Below are 16,119 nucleotides of genomic sequence, written 5' to 3' on the forward strand. Positions count from 1 at the left end.
AAAATTGAAATCAAAGTATTTCCACAGGCAGAAGTAAGACGGTGAAAAATATGTTGATAATATGTTATTAAAAATTAATTTACGTGCTAGAATTGGAGGAAAGATTGAAGAATTAGAATGTTTAAATACAGTTGTGCTGTGCATTTTGCGTTGTATGTTGTACAAGATAATTTTGAAAAGGGACCAAGCTGGAGTCAAAAAACGGTTAGTATTTTTAGATTTATGATAGCTCAATTTACTAAATATTAAACTAAAAGTGACTTCAAGAATTAGCTTAATAAGCAAAAGCTTTATGGACAAAAACACAATTTCTATTAAGATAGTTGGACAAATTGTTCCTTCGCCCTCAGTAATTCTCTGTTTATTTTTGAGTTTTTCTTTCTATTCTCTCTTCTTATGAATTTATTCTATTTATCTTATAGTCTCTGTAAATGGGAAAAAATCATTTTTTATTTCCCTTTTTTAGTAAAAAATCTAATTTATTCATTTTTAAATTGCTTATGTTGTGTTGTTTGCGTTATGAAATCACTTAATCAAATTTATAAGAAAAAGTTTGTCACTCTAAACGATTTAATATGAGAATTTTACCAGAGCTTTTTTGCGCGACAATATTCTTGACAGCTGATGTATTTTAATATGTCTCACAACATGATCAAGATGAAGTCTAGATAAATGCACTAACATTATAATAATAACAACCACTAATAACAAAATGATGGTAATAAAATGGATATAAATACACTAACAACAATTGGTGGTAATTTCTTTACATTAAATGGGACAAGCAATGAAGACATTCGCAAGCATTCGCCAACTCATTATCGATTGTACACAATATTATCGATGAAATCAAAACACGAAAACATAGTTTTGGAAACGAAAATATTTAACATATTGTGTAAAACCCACGGATATCGGTGTGGCCCTTCGTATTTTCGGTGTTTCGAATAGAAGTACACTAGAAAACATTCGAATACACTCTTTAAATTGTATATGAAATCTCTATTTATTGTTAACTCGAAAAAAAGTGATCCTTCTCTCATTGTTCGACATCAAATTCGGAGAGATTATTACATTACTGTATTTTACAGTGCATAGTAAGTTTGAGGGTTGGCAAACAGTCGGAATTCGAAATCGGCAGAATTTAGTTCCTCAATGCATTTACTTTATCTTTTATTTATGGAACATATTAAATTTTATACAACTAAACTATTGACCTCTAAAATTGGTCAGTTAAATAACGTCTACTTAAGAAATATGTTTTGACATGCAGACACTATTTCACGTTTTGATCAACAAATTAAAAGAAGTAGAGCCAAAACTAAAATGGTAAAAAATATGAACATGAGTGTATTAGTAAACATAAAAAAAGATATAATATTATCGATAAGCAATTACCAATTTAAAACAAAGTATTGTAACAGACTGGAAATTTGGCTTTGTTTCATTTTGCACTGCTAAGATATAAAAATAAATCTGTCAGTTGCTTTGTTTTAAATTATTAATTGATTGTACTTAGTATTTTTTTCCTTTATTAGTTAATTAATTCTCTTTATTAATAATTAATTGACTGTTTATAAATACTTGTACTAAATAGTTTTTCCTTATTAGTTTATTTTTTTTATTTCTTAATAATTTAAACTAAAGCAGTGCGACCGAAAAGAAAATTAATTTTAATTCCCTCTGTAGTGACAAATTATAAAAATACATGGATTATTTACGTGCCATTTGCGTTATTTTAAATGATCAGTTACTTGCAGATAATATAATCTTTTTTCTTCATTTGTTTATTATTATACTTATTGTCATTTTTTTACATTCTTATATTTGGTTGAACTGTTACTGTACTGTTATTTTTAAATAAAATTAGAGTATTATGGATATATAACCACATCATTCTTTGGTTTTGTATGAATCATAAATTTTTGTAAAAGATTTTTCCTTTATGTTATTAGAAGTTGAGCTTTTTTTTCTTTTTAAAATAGAAATCATTTTAAAAGGTCCCTAAAAATAAATTATTTAAACAATTCAAGTTTTCACTTTAACAGGATTTTATCGCATTAAAAAAAACTCATAATTTCATTAGAATTAAAAAAAACATAATTGGCAACATAGTTTTTCGTGCATTATGAAAATATATGCTTCACAAAGTATCAGAAAAAAATCTAAAAATTTAAGCTGCTAAAATAATCACTTTATATCTATTCTGAATATGTTCGTTGAGTTGACATTTAATTTTTAATAATTCAATTATTTATAGTTATCCTATAATTCTTTGAAATATAAATGCATTAATGAAGTGCATACTTTTTTCCGATATGAACGCTATCTCTAACAGAATGCCGGAACTAGTTAGAAAATTTATCTTCATTAACCAAATTAACTATATATGTTGCATTAAATTATGACAACGTTACATTTTAATGAAGGGTTTTTCTTACTTTATGTCTTAGGCCAGTGTCATGGACATATTTTGTAATTAGAAAAAATAAATGAAAGTCCTTTTTCAAAAAGTCATCTTTTGTTCTTCGGTAAAAAGTTTTCCTTTAAAGGTATTATTAGAATAATATTTAAGTTTTTTTCCCCTCCCAACATTTTTAGGGCGATGTTTAAAGCAATAATTATCATTATCAACTTTTGCACTTTTTATAAGTTATTGGGAGATTTTTTCAACCGAACAAAAAATTTATTCCTTTTGCACCCTGATTGTCATAAAGATTTCTGGAACTGATAGTAAGAACGAGGTAATGAAGTCTAGCTAGAGAATTTTTTTTTTATCGTGTTCATTAACGAACTGAGTTACTTTCGTTTTTTTCGTTTAATGACAGTTAATTGCGCGAGAAATAAATCAAATATATGAGATCCAGAAAATCTAGTTTTTACAAACAACTTTTTTTATGCCATAGCTTTGAGATAATTTTCTCTATTTCTTACCAGGATTTTTTTCTTCTTCTATATTTCGATTTAAGTTATTTATTTTGTCTTTTGATCGAGGAGAAGGAATGTTTTGCTGATTTCTTTTCAACTCATTTATTTAGTTTTGTTCAGTTTGTAGTTATTTCTCAAGGATTTTCAATTCCTGGGTTTGATATGAAAAGAAACAATTTACTTAGTTGCATTCGTAAAAAACTAAAATAGTTGAATTGCTTAAATAAGAGGAAACGATAATTAAGTATCAATGAGAAATTAGGAAATAAGTCTAAAACGACGACGGTGAAAAAAAACTTAAAAAAAAAAAAAAACTCGGGAAGTCGGTTTTTGCATGGAGCGTTTTGTTATTAGGGGTTGATGGGTTTCGGTTTCCCTTATCGACGTAAATATAAAATATGTCTTTGAAAATAATCGAAGTTTGATTTCCTCATTTGAAAACTTAATTATAAGAATGACGTGAAATATCCCTTTGATATTTTTTCTCCTTAATATTTAGAATATTTTGAAGTTCTAACAATACCGAAACTATAACCAGCCACCAATATCATCTGCAAAAATAAGTTAATCCTCGTATTATGCAAAAATACATTTCGTGTACGAAACGGGTCCCTATATTTTTACTTTCTCGGGTCCTCTTCATCCAAGTCCATCGTAGCGAAGAGTTTGTAGCTGGTATATAAAACTTCTATACAGAGCTACTATATAAAGCTACTATATAAAGCTTCTCAACTCACCTAATCTTACATGACGGTTAGAACATCAGGTACGGACGCAAAAGTACCTGGCTCAGCGGTTAAAGAGCCAACGGTTAAAGAGCATCTCTACCGAAATTCTCAACGTTGATGACAATGCACAATGGGGAAGCAACTCTCTCGTTCCTCGATGAGATGGGATCCCCTCATTACCAGGTTTACCATTATGATCACCTCACTACCATTATGAGATGAGATTTTCAGGTTACCTCATTACATGTTCTGCTTTGGTGTAACAAGTAATTTAGTTTTTTCCTCAATCAACATCATTTTTTGACGTCAACTTTACGGACATTTACGGTTTTCTACTTTGTTCAAAAAATCTCTTACGTGCAAAAATTTCTGTACCGAAAATTTGAGTCAACGTGCCTTTTCAGTATAACAAGGAAAACTTTCAGCGGCTTTGCTGTCAGAGATTTTCTGTAATATTGCAGGATTTCTTTCTTTTTTTAGGCAGTGGGAGTGCGATTGTTCCTGTTTTTCAGTGGCGCCATCTATGGCTAGGAATTCTACTTCTGCCACGCCATTCACACAACCACAACCCGTTTATAGGGCAGGTCACATTCACACACAAGGGAGAAAGGACTTAGAACACACAGAGAGAGAATGAAACATCCATGCCTTACCCGGGATTCGAACCCAGGACCTTTCTGATGCAAGGACAGTTCCCTGCCCCCTACACAGGCCGGTAGGTGGGATTTATTTTATTTGTTCACTATATTGCAGGATTTTTTTCAAATGTTTTGACGTACAATTTAAATGAAAATTCAGAATGCAACGCTCAATATCAGGATTTCATTTATTAAGTTTTGGCTGATAGCAACTTTAATGGAAATGAATTTTCATATTTATCATTTAATATTAACAAAATGTAATATTTGAATTTAATAATGTGAAATTCATTTAATAAGATTCCCGTTTCAGCACTATTTCCCCACATTCAACTAATATTTATTCTATTTCATTAATAGTAGCCTTCTCCTTTATATCAATATTTGTTTAGAAATGAGGTAATATATCTATAGAAATGAGGTAATCCTAAAAACATCAACTAATTATCCATTAACATTTTAGAGAGTTTTAAAAACTCCACTAACTTTACGCATTAAGTAAGTATTAAAAATACTTATTGAGAGTGAAGAGTTACCAGAAAATTATTATTATAATTAAAGTTTGGCCCATTTCAAAAATTAAACTTAGCCAGCGCATTTCAATGATGGTTTAATTAGCCGCACTTTGGAAAATCTAATACTAGTAATTAATTCAGTAAAAACTGAGAAATTTCAAAACCCATTATGGAGAAAATTGTAGTCTATAATAACCCGTCATTAACAAAGGTGATCTTCTCGATTTAAGCTAGATGGAGTAAACTTAATTTAAGCTAGCATCTAAGAAAATTAAAAAAGAGTAAAATAACAGCTTGCTTAAGTATAGTAATTATTGGTTAAATTGTCAATTTTCTGTTAAAATATCACATACTCAAAACTTTATGAATGAGTTTGAATTAAATTTTTGCACTAAATTGATTTTTTTACGTGATATATATACTTTTAAAAAATGTTATTACTTTTTGAACGTATAACTTAGAAACATCTGGCATTTCAAAAACTAAGTTAAAAACAAGTTTAAAAGTTATTTGAATAAAAATATTGTGATCTTTAAAGTCTGTTTAACTCAACTTTGGCGTAATATTTTCTTATATCAGTAGTGAGTTTTAAGAAATGTCATTATTTAAAAGTTATTTTTACGTTTCCAAATCATGATAATTTGGCTTTTATTGCAAATTTACTCGTTAAAATCAATCAGAAAATAATTTTGTTTTGGAAATTGTTTAATTAATTAGAAAATTCCCTTTGGAAATAATTTCTTATATTCCTCCTTCTCGAGGTGTTCTTTAATTTGAATAAACAAAATAATAATAAGCAAAGATCACATGATTAAATTGGTGCCAAGTTAAAGAGAGTTTATATACAAATCGTTTCTATTTACAAAGAGAAAATTTTTTCTGGCTTTAACTAAACTACTAAGCATTTTTTTAAAATTTTATTCCTTATCGCTGTTGACCATAAAGTCGTTCGTCATAGTGTAATAAGTTTGAATCTACCCCTGGAGGTAAGGGAATTATTTCACCAGGCATTTTATTTTATTTTTATTTTATAACCATAGTTGAACAGCCGACCTAATCTTTATGTTTAAGACTACTAAATTATGTTATGTTAAGACTTTTTTTGCAAGGCAAAAGGCCCAGAACAAACAAAAGTGGCTGCTTCCACCTATTCACTACTGGTATAAAGCAAAAAGACCAGGACTCTCTCTATCTCTCCCTGGTGACAGGCAAACCAACACCTGCCTATCCCGACAGGCCAGTGGACACCTGAAAAGTCTCACATTTTCTGCAAATCAAAAGATCTTTCCTCTTTGCCCTAAATGCCAACAAAACCAGGCATCACCTGAGCACATCTTGATCTGTTTAGGGCTGGACTGGAACGGTATTCATTCCTCTCCCATTCTGGTTTCGGATTTTCTCAATATCAACGGATTCATCGATCTGGTCTGACCCCGTCAGACCAGATGGGAATTAGCAACAACAACAACAACAAGACTACTAATGTACAACGCCATAGCCTTTTAATTTTCAACTCAATCCGGAAGACAAGAGAACTCCTTTTTCAAGTATTGGGAGAAATTTGCCTTCGTGGAGAACTTTTTGATGGAACTTACTCTCATTTGCGTTACATGGAAAGGGAAACCATGAAAACTTCCCATGGTTAGCCTGACGGCAAGGGGACTCTAGCGCATGATCCGTCTACAACTGATGATATTTTACGTCAGCACTGTGGTCTGTGCAAGTCAGATTCGGAATTCGCATGGACCCGCCATTGCTGGTTCTGGAACCTGGTTCACAGCATTGGAAGGCGAACGCTCTATCCCTTGAGTCATCACGGCTCTTCAGCAGGCATTGTGACAAACTCGCTGCGGTAGAGGAAATTTCGCATTAGCACTATCTATTCAATAGAAGAATCAAGGTAAATACGCATTTTTGTAATTAACCCGAGAAAGACGAATAAATACGCATTTTTGTGAATAACTCGTATTTGTGCAACAAAAATGAGAGAATGAAATAAACTTTTCATTTTTAGATCTGCAAAAGTGGACTCATAAAAGTGACCAGTAGGACTTGGTTGTGCCATCACCACTGTCAGACGTAGATTACCAAACAATGTACTATGTTCCGAGTAGTTCTAAATAGATTTAAGAAGGTTTGTGTCTTAATGCTTTCTAAGAACCATGTAGCTACTTGCGTTGAAAAAAATGACCGAAGTTTCATTTTAAAGAAGAATTGAACGGAAGAGATTTTCCCTTTCATTTTTTTTAAACAATACACATTATATAAGTCGTCATTTATTTTTTTATTAAGATAATATTTTAAATTTTTTAAGTTTTTTTAAATATTAAATTTTTAGTTTTGAACGAGCAAAACAGCTTTCAAGAAGAAAATAATTTATTTTGTCTTTTCAGAAATAAAGGGAAAACGTATTTAGTACATTGAAAAACTTTCTAAACTCGCATTCTACAAGAACAGAAAAGTAAAAAATAATGGTTGGCAAAAGGGTAATATGGAATATAACTTGGAACGTAATTTCACAACAGCCTTTGAAAATATCGGAGGTTAAGTTTCTTCCTCCGATCTCAAATAAAAAAAAAATTGCTCCAATGAAAAGACAAAGAAAAACTAATATTTCCCCTATGTTGCAAGTTCGAAAATTAAAATACACTAATTTTAGTCATATTTTTAAATAGAACATCTATTTCTTTGTGCAAATGCTTGATTTAGATATTCAAAACTTTTTAGAATTATTTAATAAAAAATTGCATTTTTGCTTTAAGCTTGCATTTTGATAGCAAAATTTAATTTATTTTGACTTCAAGAAATAAAAATATGCCAACAGGAAAACGCTCTTAAACTCTCATTTTAAAAGAAATGAGGCGAAGCAAGCAAACAAAATAAGAAAAAAGACGTCAGAAAGGTAAAATCAAATACAACTTAAAACGTCATTTTACAACAGCCATCGAAAATACCAATATAGCACGACTGTCCAACTTTTTTACTTGTCGTATAAGGAAAAAAAATATTCGAACGAAAAGAGAAGCAAGAAAACCAATAGTGCCTCCAGGTTGCATCTTCGAATTCAATGGTTCCTTACCCTTTTTTTCCACTTTTGCGAAGGATACGTGACCAGCCTTAAATCCGCCCTAGTATGTCACAAACGTTTCCCTGTAAAAACACATAAAAACAAGGCCTCACGTGTATCTTCAAACAGGAGAGGGGGGAGGGGGAGTTTTGCGGAACGACAGAAAAAAGAAAATGGCGCTGTTTCTCAGAAGTTTAACTGTTCCAGCGTCGTAGAACGAAAGAACCTTTACCATTCCTCTCCTTCGCTCAACATTTCGTTTGTAAACTGACTGGCTACGTTTCCAAAATCGTCCTAGAACGTCCTGTTATTTGTTTCTGAAAGAGGTGGTACTATTATTTTCGTTCTATGCCGTCTTATTTGAAGCTCTGCTCTTTTTTGTTTTGTTTCTTTTTCTTCTCGAAAAACGACATCGGGAGATAAAGTGTGGTTGTTTTGGTAGTAGTTACTCGGCGAATAGGTGAATTTGTTTTTATTCGTCGTACGCAATCTATCCAATAGACTCGATTCAGAAGCTAGCGATGGTGCGTGGTGATATATGATTATTGACATTTACCGAAAAGTACTGACATCAAAATCGTATTTCGGAGGTATGTTAAGAAATGTTTATTGCCGGGTGGAAAGTGGATTTATGAAAGAAAATTGAATTGATGATTCATGTTTCGCATTTAACAAAATTGAAAAAACACGCGTCTGATATTGAAACAGAATTCTATTCTTTTCTTTTGATTTTCTGAGGTTTTGCCAACTCCTTTTATTTCAAATTTCAAATTATTAGTTGAAAATATTACTTTTGCTAAAGTGGTACTTACGATAGGTAAAATATATATATATATATATATATATAGAGAGAGAGAGCAATAAATAAATACAAAAAGGATAAAAAGAAAAAAGAGAGCATGAGCTGCAATTGAATAGAACTCATGAAATAAGTAAAAATAGTAGAGAAAATGTGGAAAAAATTACAGAAAAATGAAAAGATACAAAGAAAATTTAAAAGAAAGATATAATCTCTTCATCAGCTCCCACGATTATATACGCTAAAAAGGAGTGCTTTCTAATATAGTATCAATCTACCCGAGGCAAAATATATCAATACAATAGTGTGAGGAGCACTCAAAAAAAAAATTTTTTTTTTAAATTTTCTTCTTCTATTTTTTATGATTTAAATACTACTAGGAGGCTCCGCCCCCTGCTCGCTAACGCTCGCCAACGCTCGCCAATTGCTACGCAATCATATGTGGTTCACGCCGTGAACCATGGCTCGCTGCGCTCGCTCGCCAATGAACACAATGTTCTAGCACAAAGACATAATATATTATCCTCAAAGACATAGTATTGTACTTATGTAGAAGAATTCTACCAATGTTCTTATTGGCTTTTAAAAAAATATATTAGCTATTTAGATTGTACATGGTGAAAAAATCAAAACATTAACTAAATAAGAAACATATTAGCAAAATAAATTATCAAATATTGCTTCACTAATATTCTGCATTTTAAAGCGTGAAAATTCAATGCATAAATAAACGCGAAATATAAAAAAAAATTCAATGCATTCAATACAAACACTTAAACGTTTTTTAGACGTTAAGGTAGCTCCCCTTTTTATATTTTAAAACGTTTTTTCAAATCCTCTCTTTTATCAAAAAATACAAAACTTTTACTCTATAAAACATTAATTAGGCCAATACTTACCTATGGCTCTGAGACCTGGAACCTAACTCAAGCTGGTGAAAATAAAATTGCCATTTTTGAGAGAAAAGTTTTGAGGGCCATCCTTGGTGGGATAAAAATAAATAATTCCTGGAGAAGACGATATAATACTGAACTGTATAAAATCTACAGAGAGCCAGATATTGTGAAATTCATTAAAATACATCGAATGAACTGGGCAGCTCACATTTTCAGAAGGAATGATGACTCAAATTTAAAAAAAAATCCTGTTACACAAACCCCTAACGAACAGGAAAAGAGGTAGACCCAGGCTGAGATTGCTGGATTTAGTTGAGACTGATTTCCTTACTCTAAAGGAGAAAAACTGGCAAACAAGTGTCAAAAGTAGAGAGAAGTGGATTCGAATTCAAAGAAAGGCACTGGCCCACCCTGGGCTGTCTAGCCAGATATGATGATGGTACCTCCCAGTAGAAAAATATCAATTCAACAGCGGCCTTTTAAATCATTCTCACTTCAATTAATTAATTTATTCCTAATACAGTTTAAATTAAATATTGTCATGTTTTTAGTGCATGAATCTGAATTGGGTATACTATAGCCTACGTCACAGGCTGTGTTATTCCTAGCGTTTATATTAGCGTTATATTAGCGTGTATTAGCGTTTTATATAATATAGATAGAATAAATGTTCATTTTACATTCTTCATTTTAATGGAGTGTCGTGAATTTAAATTTAAATTTTCAAAATGGAGAACTACTCGGGTCTGTAAAAAATTTTACCTTTTTTTTATTTGAAAGTAAGACAATCTTGCCTTATAAAAAAGTAATTTTCTATTATGTTTTTTAACTTTAAAACCCAGCATAGTTTCGAAAAAGTGATTAACAATATTTTATATCTCACCATTATAAATTTTATATCATACCATTTGAGTGAGATCGGCTTTGTTTATTTAATTCTTTTTTAAAGCAAAGACTTTTCTTAAACATATCACAACCCCGCTAAAAGTGATTAAAAAAAATTCACATTTACGGAAAGCCCTGTTTAACTTGCGTACATTGATATAAAATAATTTTTGTTCTTGTAAATTACATAATGAAGATTTCAGCTAAGTGTTTAAAAATTGTTTTCTTCAATTATTTAATAGCCTGCGTCGTGCATATGTACAGATACACTTGATTCATTTTATGAATTTTATTCGGATTTTATGCGTTATTTCCAAAACTAACGTTGGAATAGTTTTCGAAATATTTCAATAACTATGAGAATAAAAAGTTATTGAAAATTTCTATATTATGTAAATGGATCTAGAAAAATAACCTTTTATGTAATACTGTGCAGTGATCAGGAAACAAATATTCAATTTTTTGAATTGAATAAACGCATGCACTGTAAAAAATCGCGGTTCAAATTACAATTTAAAATATCGTCACTTTGATGCCCCATACGTAAAATCCATTTCGTTGTAAAATCCGTTTTTAAGTAAAATATTATAGCGTGATTTTTAGAGAAATATTTTTTTAATTGGACTGATTCAGCGATTTTACTGCAAATATTACTGTAAAAATGAAGGTATATCAGATTTTTTGTTTCGTAACATGTTCAGGCAAAAATGGATTTTACGGTAAAAAGTACCAGCACTCTGAGTGCCCATATTTCTTACCGTAATTTGATACGGAATGTTTTACAGTGTGCTATTGCTTAATTCTCAAATACCATTATTCTATTCGCTTAAATACTGATTGGTTTAATCGTGTTTTTTCTTATTAAAACACTTGAATTGTAAGCTGCTTAAATCAAAGTAATAACGCATAAAACTCAATGCGAAAATTACTCGAAAACTAATTCATTGTTCAGAAATAGCCTTCATTATTTCAAAATAACATGATATATATTGTTTTGAAAAAATACGAAGTCTAAGATTTTGAAATGACATGCTATCTATTTTTCCTATGCTTAAGTATGCAATACAAAATTTCGGAAAATATTCTTTACGAGTTAAAAAAAAACATATAATGCAAGAATATGTAATTAATTTTATATAGAAAACCTAGATGCTTTACATTTTAAATAATTGTTTTAAAGAAACATTGTAACCAAGCATTTTATGAAATATTAGAGATGCTTTAGGAGAATGTGATAAATGAATATATTTAAGCCATTCAAAAAAGTGCATTGATAAGTAAAAAAACAAAAATACGATGCGTAGAATTATCTGCCAGTCAAATCTGTATTTCAGAACAAGAATGCTGTTATAAAAATCCTTTTAAATTTAAATTCATTTTTCCAAATCCTAGGGCGCACAACGGAGATTTTCTTTGATACATTATTGTCTCTTGCTAACCGAAAAGTCACGAGAGAAAGAAAATGCCCATGGGATGGTAATGGGTTATTAACCTCCTTGTAATGTATTTCTATAGGTACCCCATAGAAGGTATCATAGGGCCATTTACTCTCACAGCTATCAAATTCCCATATAAATTTCGAGTCACGGGTTAGGAAATTCTTCATTTAGACTGCGGTCACGTTCACCGGTTAATGTTGTTGGCTGGAGAAAATGTTAGTGTCTTCAGAATTGAGAATAAAAATCCAGAAAACTCAATTTTACGCTTAAAAAACTCATTTTATACCTCATCTGGAGGAACACTGCTGTGGAATCCTGTTTTTTATGTATATATATCTGTTGGAAGCAACATTTTTTCCACCTTTTTGGGTTGCACTACACTCTCAGAATAATTACTTTTTGTTTCTTGTTAAAGAGGGTGGATTTAATTTTAAGAGATTTGAAGCATCATCGTTAAATTTTTTTGTAGGTAACTCGTAAAAGAGAGTGAATTTTGAATGAAAATTTTATATTATAATATAAAGGATTTCACTTCTACATTAATTAAAAAAACATATATTTTACTTTGATGTTTCCTTACACTTAAAAAAAAAATAAAAGCATGGTCAAAACTACCTGAACACAGTTTAATTTACCGTGTTTCTGGCTCTATGGGAACATCAAAAGCTTGGTAATTTTTTACCGAAGCGCTTTGCTAATGATTTCAGTTAAGATATAGTGTTGTAATATATAATAAATTTTGTAAATGTGACAAAACTTAGTAATTTTATAATGATTTCTTAAAGCATGGCATGATAGCCATTTATTCAGTTAAGTTTGCTTTTTAGTTTGGTATTATTTACTAAATGTATGGTAATAAAAGAACTATAATATTGTAAACCAGAATTTACGGTAAACCGCTAAAATCTGAACGGAAAATTACCAAACGGATGGTTTATAACTACAGTATATTTTTATTTCTTTTTACTAGAATTATGGTATTTTTTATCAGAAACGTTATTATCATACTGAGCAGAAATTTCATCAAAACATTTTTCTGCATGGAGGAAATTGATTAATTGGTCAAATAAGGATTGATTTGAGATATTTTTTTGAAAAAAACTTTATTTAAGTGGACACATTTAAGTAATTTATTTCCTTCAAATCTTGAAAACAACTCCGAATTTTTTTTTTCGTTCTTGATAAATATTTTATCAAAGGCATTACTTTAAATTAGAGATAATTTTTATTCTAAAAGGACAGAATTTATTGTTACGCATCGATGGAGAAATAATCATTGTAAATTGCGAGGAACATGTTAAGAAACTAATATGTAAGGTTTGGTTTAAAAGTTTAAATGAATTTAGGTAGAAATAAATTGCCTAAAAGTTAAAAAAACGTTAAAAATAATACCGTACAGAGCATTGAAATAAACAAAAGTATCCAAATATTCTAAAAATGTATGCCTGAACAATTTTAACGCATCATCTCAACGCTTGAAAGTTTGACAGCTATGCTAAAAATGGCTTAAATAATAGCTTAAAAATTTGTCTAATACGTCTTTTATGATTCATTAAAGCATTTTAAATTGAACTAAAATAAATTATAAGCATAGGAATTATAAATTATAGCTAAAAAGCTATAAGCTTATGGAGTTTTCTTACATGTCTCGGGACTTTGAACAATTTCTTTTTTGACGAGCATGTTTTGAAATATATGCCACTTTTTTAACACAAGCACACACACTGACAAAGCAATATTTAAATAAAAAAAAATATTTTAAGGCATTTTTTTAAACTTTTTACGGTCAACATTTTAGCGGGGAAATTAAAAAAAAATTTATTTACATTAAAAAAATATCAATGGAGCTTGAAGCAATTAAAAATTTAATTGAAAATTTAAAACTACATAATCTTTTATTGGTAAAACTAAGATACCCTAGACTTATTATTTCCTAATATTCTTCGGTTAAAATTTTTAAACTCTATTTTTCTGTTCAAAATAAATTATAATTAAATTTTCAACTTTAAAAATGATTATTTTTAATTTTATTGAAAAGAACTACTTCTGCGAATAAGTTTACATAATTAATGCTCAGAATTTCAATAGATATACTAATTAAATTTTTAAAGGAAATATTAAATTTAAATTTGCATCAGCAGGCCAGGCATGTAAATACTTATTTTTAATATTTCTAACCTAATTAAAACCTTGTTGATATGAGATTCGTGAAAGGAATGTAATTATTTTCATATTTCCAAAAAAAAGTAATTTTTCTCATTTATACATTATATAAGATAAATTTAAATGGAGTAGAGTTTACACTATTGAGAATTTCTTACTTGAATTTTTAAATAGTTTATGTAATACTACGCTTTCAGTTGGATCTTGTAGAAAATTTGGGTTTGTGCAACAAAAAGTTAATGCATATCCCCATCAGTTATTGATTCCTTCAAAGTTTTATGTTAAGTAAAGTTATTTTTCCTTACTGATTAGTAACTTAAAATATATTTAGTTAATGATACATTAGTTGAATAAGTAAAATATAAATAAAAAAAGTTATTATTTCTGCTTTCTAAATTTTATATCAAGTAAAAGCTATTTCGCTTTACTGATTAGTAAATTAAAATAGTATTAGCCAATGCTATATTACTTGAATAAGAAAGACAAGCTAAATGAAGCTAAAGTTGATAAAAGAACAAAATAAAAGAAATTAAATCGTTAATCTAAAGTCGTTTCCTGAAATTTTAATCAAGTGGCATGGATTATGCAATTTAATCTTTCCAAAACTGAATTACCGAACACTATTATTCGACTTGAAATGATTGTGTAAACCTAAAGTAATATTTAGCATACACTGTTAGATATTTCTCGGAAAAATTGGTTAAATAACAATTTATTTAATTGTTATTTTACCATATTCAAACAGAACAATCAAATAACTATACTTAAGATGGCATTCATGCTGTTAACTGTGAGAGAAACCGTTTGTTAACTGCTTGCACCAAATACGGTTAAGAAACCAAATTTCTATTACACCAACTAGGCCCACCCTTTGATGCTATTCAGCTCCTTGCAGCTGGGCACATATTATAACCGAGAGGGCTGATCTGTCTATCTCATGAACGGAGGTTTAAGTCCCAGCGTTGACATCACGATATTTCTCCCATTCCCCTCAACGCTTAAAGTGTTTCGAGTGTTCAGCATTCCCCAATTTGTGATCCTGGACTATTAGAATTTGATACTTTTACTTCAGTATAGATGGCGGCACCATAAAACTGTTTAACATGAAAATGTATAGTAATTTCATGCTAATTGCGAATGGTTAAAAAAACGGTATAGTTTTGTATTCATGCGTTTTAACTAGCAGACCAGTTTTAAATGGTTTAAAAATCGTAAAGGGAAAATGCTCTTTACCGTAAACTTTACGGTTAATTGGATGGACAGACTGCTGCTGGTTATTTTACCGTAATTTCAGAATAAAAATTCTAACAGTGTACAAACTGATGTACAGGATTATGATTCAAGATTGATTCTGGTAGTACAGAGGTGAAGAAAATGTAAATGTTACCTATAAACAGGTTATGAGATACTTTCTAGTGTAAATATTAAGTAGGCCATTGTTTTGAAAAATATTAGGTGCATAGCAATATTATCTTTAACTCATTTTCTACCAAAGATATTATAAAGGTATATTTTTCACTTATTTTATATTTATGTTTTTTCAAGGGCTCTAAAATTATTAGTAAAAATATTTGTAATTCAACTGTAGTAAGCAATATCTGTTGAGAAATTTTTGAAATACACTAAATTTGTTTTAAAATTTGAAACGGTTATTAACGAATTCGACTTTTTGAAAATCTATATGATTACTCCAATTGAAAATAATCATACGTTTTTATGATGAATCAATGTTTCAAGTCCTGTAAATAAATCGGAAATCAAACAAATTTTATTAAAAAAAACAGTGATCAACTAAATGGTTTGTCCATTGAATCAGTCAATGTTGCAGATATACCCGATTTCATTTTTTTAAATATTACTTTAAATACAAAAAACTTTTCTTGAGTCTTAATTAATGTAATTTAAGAATGTTTCAATGAAAATAATACCAACTTTTATTAAATTTCTTAACCGAAAATGCTTAGCCTAAAATGGGTTACCAAAGCTTCAATTTTAGACAGTATCTGTTATATCTTGAAGAATGTCAGCAGTGCTCTTAGAAACATGGTAAAAATAAATTGC

At 29.7% G+C, this 16,119-nt stretch overlaps 1 protein-coding gene across 3 annotated transcripts in view; it reads right to left on the reverse strand.

Moving 5' to 3' along the window:
• LOC122269136 (cell adhesion molecule Dscam1) overlaps positions 1 to 16,119 on the reverse strand; it is a 398,009-nt gene that overhangs the window by 278,878 nt on the left and 103,012 nt on the right. The window lies entirely within an intron of this gene.

Source organism: Parasteatoda tepidariorum, chromosome 10 (assembly GCF_982258835.1).
Source record: "Parasteatoda tepidariorum strain Cologne lab strain chromosome 10, Ptep-v5.0, whole genome shotgun sequence".
Classification (NCBI taxonomy): domain Eukaryota; kingdom Metazoa; phylum Arthropoda; class Arachnida; order Araneae; family Theridiidae; genus Parasteatoda; species Parasteatoda tepidariorum.